This window comes from Nothoprocta perdicaria, unplaced genomic scaffold (genome assembly GCF_003342845.1).
Source record: "Nothoprocta perdicaria isolate Ctin4 unplaced genomic scaffold, notPer1 scaffold_43, whole genome shotgun sequence".
NCBI classification, from domain to species: Eukaryota; Metazoa; Chordata; class Aves; order Tinamiformes; family Tinamidae; genus Nothoprocta; species Nothoprocta perdicaria.
The window spans coordinates 56,860-63,260 of NW_020455677.1; the positions used below are offsets into that span (position 1 = coordinate 56,860).

Here is a 6,401-nt window from a genome sequence, read left to right on the forward strand (position 1 = left end):
CACTGCATCTTTGGATGTGAAGACTGCAGTAACACTGAATGACTGAGCAGCACAGCAACGGCGGAGAGGGAAAATGGCATGTTCCAGAGCCCTCTCTGCTCTTGCAGGCCCTGGAGATACCAGGTTTGCCTGCTTCTGTAACTCTTCTTGCAGCCACAAGTCAAATCCAAGCTCTCATTTTCTGGCACAAGAAATAGGCATGTAAAAGAAACGGCATAGTACTGAAACAGAATGAGAAGCTTCTAATGCCAAGCAAGGTGATTATGTGAATTATCAGAGAGAAAAGGAGAGAGGTGTGAAGAGGGTAACCCACAAACCTACATTTTCTTCAGATAGAAGCTCTGAAGACACATCTGATTCAACAACAGAGGCAATAATTGAAAACAAGAGTGAAAACGTTTTGGGATTTTGGCTGTTTTAGCTAGAACTAATGTCAGAATAACATGGCTTTCAAGGACCAATGAGAATGTTTCACATCTATCTGGAGAACAAATAACCAGGGCAGAAAACCCCTTTCACTCCAATATTGCACATAATGCCTCATGTTTTCTAATGCACTTCAATGCTAACTTACTTTGCATGGCAGAGGTCTCAAATCCATGCCCAAATCTGCATATCAACCCAAATGTCAGAAACACCCCCCCAGTGTATGAGAACATAAGCAAATGAAATAATTGCAGAAATGAAAAGGGTATGGTAGGAAGCAAAGCGTTTAGTACAATGATTTTATAGCGAGGCTTGTAGGAAAGCTATGTAGTCTTGGAAAAGGAAAATAGATTATCTCCTTTTTAATATTAATGCTGGTGAGTCTTCAACAGTTGCACAAATCCTTCAGAAATTATCATTCCCTCTGCAGCTGAGCTCCTTCTGCAATGCAGTTGGAAAGGCTGCTGAATCTCATGTGGCTGCTCATTTAAGCTGTTCTCATTTCTACTCTTAAGAGAGACTAGAATGTCCTAATTCAGTTTAATAAAGAACACATTGGATTTGGGGGAAGGGAAAAGAATGTAGGCAGAGGGAGGGGAAGGAAGCCATTTCTCCACTTCAATGAAGTTTGGGGAGAAAAGCACAGCAAAAAATAAGCGTTTGTGATCATCTCAGAAAAGGCTCTAGAAAAGGGGAGAGCAAAGCAAGAGAGACAGAAGCATTTTCCTCTCCTTTCACTGCAATTTCCAAGTAAAATTACATTCTCAGGTGCTGGTAATTTAAATGTTTTGCCCTCCTCCCTCCCCCCCCAAACAGTAAAATTCTTGTTATTCAAGAAGAAGAGGTTGATTGTAAATGAAACCATTAACTCCACTTAGCACAAGGGAGATAGAGTTGCATGAATTCCAAAGAAATCAAGAAGGTTGTTTCTGTAAATTTGATTATCTTTGTTGTCAGTTAAACAGTGTTACAGTTTCAAGATGCTCTGAAGGGTTCTCAGAACTGTGACCGAGACATGTATCACCTTACTCTACAAAAACGGCAAATATAAAATGAGATCACCTCACAGTATGAAAAAAAAATAAAAATAAAAGCCTTTACTACAGCTAGAACACCATTTGAATTGCAATTTCTACGACTACATAAGTGAAAAGCTTACAAAAGACAAAAGTGCTGATTATCTGTAATCAAAACATGATTTTTAATATGCAACACTGTATTATTGTACATTCAATCCAGGCTGCAGTAGTCTAGGGAATGTCCTTGCTCTGAAATATCTTCTGCTGATTTGAGCTAGCTGACTGTTTCTATGAAATAAATCGTAGTACCTTCTGGTAAGCCTCAGATCAAGGGCAATACTTTCACAGGCTTCCTGGAAGATAGACATGTTCTATTATCAAAAGTGCCCTCTTTTTCATATTTTGGTTTATTTCTGTTACTGAATTGATTGCATTGAGTGATTTGTCTTCCTCCAGCAAGGCCCTAGAGCTGTAGACCTGACAGAAGCCCTGGCATAGAAGAACCCAAAAGCAGACAGGTTAGATACACAGCTGCATTACCATCTCTGCTCGCTGCTGTTGATGCTGGGTGGAGGGCACAGGGGAGGATTTTTCTGCCTTTCCACCCAAACATCAATCCATCAGCTGCTGCTGAGATAACAGCAATGCCCAACACTGATGGAGGATGAGGTGAGCATCCTTACAACACACTTCTTTTTCCTGACCTCTACAGTGTTTATGCTCCAAAGCTTGCAATGTGACTGCCTTTTGCTGCAACTATAAATGTTGTAAACAGTTAGAGGACATATGCTGGGTTTTGCAAAAACAAGCAAGAAGAAAACATCCTGAGACAGATAAACAATTAAAAAAAGAAAAATAACAGAAGAAATAGTATGTGGGAAACAGCATATGGCTAAGCTTTCAGGAAAGAGGGACAACCTATTTTGAGTCCAGTCCCTCGCCTTGCCAGTGCAAGAGGAATGTAACGTTTTAGAAATGCAGCTGTACGAGCACTCTGGAAAGGATTCTTCAACTCTAACAGTTTTGACAGACTAAACATCATGACTTCTTTTATTTTTTTTATTTTATTCTTTTTTAGTCTAGGTAATATCCACTTTGCCTGTAGCAGACAATACAGCCAAGTTGGACCTTTAAGAGAGATTTTAAAGTGTGGGCATCTCCTATGCCCTACACGTGAGGTTACGTAAAATAACGTTTTACAGGACCTGAAGCCAACACACAAGTCATACTAGAGAAGTCTATCAACAAAGCTACAGAGATGTAGAAGCACACCCTGTGGAAGATGGTCAACACTGATCTCATTTAAAAACTCAGCCTCAAAATAAGCAGACATATGATGCTATGATTACCTGATTTGTGAGTATTTGTGAGACTGCTGTTTCTTGCTGTGCTGTCTTCGCCATAACATTTCATGCTGCTTTCATGCTGTGATCTCAAAGTGATGTATCTAAATAAAAAGCAAAAGAACAGAAATTTGTTTTTTCAACACGATTACCTTACAAAATATCACCAATTTGTCCCAAGTTGCATCAACCTGTAAGAATGAGCCTTCTGTTGTAACACAAGCAATCATGAACTTCTCTTCAATATGGCAACTTCTGAGATAGTGAATCGAGGAAACAAGCAGCATGAAGACATCCACTAGCACTGCAACTCCCTTAAAAACCAACACACACAAATAAACACTTTCCCGTACTGATAGTGAGTTTGCTTCACTGTCAAAAACTCTGGGATTGAAGCTTCCATAGTCTTTCAAATTACATGTTGAAATACCAGGAAATTAAACTTTCCCTATTACCGAGTTTGGTACTGAAAAAAAGAAGGAAAAAAAAAAAAAAAAGGAATGGTTTATGTTGATGCAATAAATAAAACAAGATTGTGCCTCTGCTGCACAGCCTGTAAAGATCTCCCAGCATTTTCCGTGCCGTTGCCAAACCCGGAGACACGCGAGATGCTCGCATGGGGAGGGACACGTTGCTGACCCAGAACTGGCAACCTACGCGCCGAGCGTTACACAAACAAGAGCAGGTTCAGCACTCAGGAAGGGAGGGATTAATGAAAGTCAAAGGTGTGGGAGATACAATCAGGTTGTCACTTAGTTCAGAAAAGATATCTAGACAGGGCATCTTAAATTATTTAAATGAAAACAGCCCGTTCTTTTTGTAGGTGCTGCTGCCAGAACGGCTGCTGGGGAAGGCCCTGAATGAAACGAGCCTGGAAGCCTAAGGTGTGATTCACATGCGGTTCACTTATGTCAGGGGGAAATTTTCCATTCATTTCAGACCCCGCTAACAGATTTTGGAAAAGCCATTCCAGCCATACGAGACAACCTTATAAAAGACAGTTTGTGGGAGCAAGGTGCCGATAACCCCGGGGACCTCGACCAGAAATTGCCTCTTGTCACTCACTGGCTGCTTGGCACCTTCACACTAGATTTACTTGTTTAATTTATTCTTCTAAAATCTCTGATAATAAGCCCCAGGCACTGTGATGTAGCTACATGCTGCAAGAAAAAAAATAATAATATTAATAATAAATCTAATCCAATAATAGTAATAAAAACTTCCCTCCCTCACCCAAGCAAAGGAAGGAAAATAAACCCAAGCAATTTCCTCGCCCTGTCCAGCACTAATCTTTGCTTCACGCTCATGTTGTATAAAAGCCAGAATGACAGCCCAGGACACTAACATATTTGATCAAAATACGCAGCATGGGTGACAACGCTCCTTATGAAAAAGCCTGAGCTGTTTTTATGGGAGAAGACAATTCTGGCAGCCCTGCACAGAGCTTCTCTTGGATACCAAGGCCTTGCTCAGGAGACCCTGAGGGGGAGCGGCGGCAGCTCCGCTCGGCGCGCGCCCATGTCCCCTTGCTAACGGGAGCTGCAACGCAACCCGTGTCACCCAACGCGAAGCCCTCGGGACCTGCTTGTGTCCTCTCTGCAGGCTCCAGCTCCAGTAACCCCACTCGATAAATTCCAGCTTTTGTGTTAAACTCCGTTAATGAATTTGCATGTACATCCAAACAAGATATGTTTTAAGGAGGCCACGTCTACTTAATGCTTTGTCCAACTTGATTTATCATGCTGGTATTTAACTTTCAACTTAAAACGGGCACCCTGGACCTTCAGGGTGATGGACAGGCACAACATTACCTTGGGCTTGTAATAGGAAACATTCAGACAGACAGAGAAAACTCAAGGTTAACTCAGGGGAGGTCAAAGGGGAAACATCTCCAGTTTGGCACAGCCGCTTGGAACCTGCCCCAATCTGTTTAAACATCATTAAAAAATAACTGCTTGTATCACAAGCAGTAGCCAAAGCCCCAGTATAGTTTTGTTTTCTTCTGAATGTATCTATCTGCTCTGGAACACTGAACATTGGCACTAAACCAAAAAATTCCAAGATACACCACAGACAAACCACCTCTGGCAGCCTCTAGGAGCAGCCAGGAGGGACATGGAGGGAAAAGCAACAGCAGCAATACCCAAGAAAGCCCTTTCCTGCTTCTCTTTCTTTTCTATGGGCACCTTCTCCCACTATGCCACTTTGCTGTTCATTTATGCTTCTCTTTCATTCACCTTTACTGTCAGAGCTGCAAAAGTTCATGTATGCAACTGTATGCCAATTAGCAGCCACGTACAAAGCTCAGATATAATCACACTCTAAGAATAAAATGTCATCAGGCATTAGGGAGCCAGCGGTAGTGAATTAATGGCTGATAAATACTTGAAGTAGTCCAAATGCAGCTAATGCAGAACCAAACTCTGCAAAAATACATACAGTTCCCCAAAAAAGTTTAATTCCTTGACAATAGCTTCTGTCAAATTTCCACTGCTGTATTATTAAAAACAATCTGGATTTATATTCCTTTGCCATGTTCCCCCATTTTGTTAATGTCCCAGTTTCTAGATGCTGTATATAACCCATGCACACTAAGGAATAGGTGAGTGGTAAAATGTACAGAAGCAGCATCTACAAACGATGAGCTAAGGCCCCATCAGCTGTCCTGTATACAAAATATAAATTTTCTTTTTTTTTTTGCTCTTCATTAGGATTGATGGCACTGTTGGAAAACAACGAGCATAATACCTTTTATGGGAATGTAAGGCACCAATGAATTAATACAGAGAATGCAACTAAATCAATTTCTCATCTCATGATAGTAATGGAGTCAATTTGTTGAACTTTATTATGCTTATAACGGACAGATCCGATTAGCTTCACCCTGAAAACAAAACTAGATATTTTTCCAAGGAGAAAAAGAAAAAGAGAGAAGAGGAAAGCTGGCAGTTCACTCTAGGTAACATATTAAAGGCCAGGGATTTTACCTGCACGTAAACCAGCCATGTTAAAGTTGAGAAAAGCTTGCAGGCGCTGGAGGTCCCTGCAAGAGGCTGTGTGCGCCCTGCACAGGGCGGCTCAGCCTGCGTCCACGGAAGGGACACGGGCACAGGCTGCTCGCCCAGGGCGGCAGCTCTGCGTGCCAGCCCGGGGCAGCGCTGCCGCTGCAACAGCCACTCATCTCCTCCCTCAGTTGCTGCCATTGCTTTGAGGCCTAACAGAAAACTAAGCCAAGGTGAAGCTTTGCCCACGAGACTCAAGATGCAGCACCCTCCCGCCATGAGGAATATATGAATGAAAAACTAAAACTCCCTGTATATCACCAGAGCACCCAAAATGTGTTTCTGTGGGCACACAAAGCAAACAAGTCATTTGGAATTTCTCCTCCTGCCTAGTGACATTCCGTCTATCCAATCCCATACAAATACCAGCTGGAAATCTTCCTGTGAATTAAAGACACTTAAACTATTTTAACTGAGGCATGAGAGGTTTCTTCACTGCGTTTCTCATTATTTCTATTACTGAGAACATCCTGTCATTTAAACTGGTTGATCGTGATTAAACGGCATTTAAACTGTTCTACAAACAGAAAAAAAAAAAAAAAAAAAAAAAA

The 6,401-nt window shown here is 41.6% G+C and overlaps 1 protein-coding gene across 2 annotated transcripts in view; it reads right to left on the reverse strand.

The window, feature by feature from the left end:
- Nucleotides 1-6,401, reverse strand: part of TRERF1 (transcriptional regulating factor 1) — a 71,548-nt gene that overhangs the window by 28,568 nt on the left and 36,579 nt on the right. For both annotated transcript variants that reach the window (XM_026046277.1, XM_026046276.1), the window contains exon 2: nt 2,795-2,892. The gene's annotated coding sequence lies outside the window, so the exon portion shown is untranslated. The remainder of the gene's footprint in view (nt 1-2,794; nt 2,893-6,401) is intronic.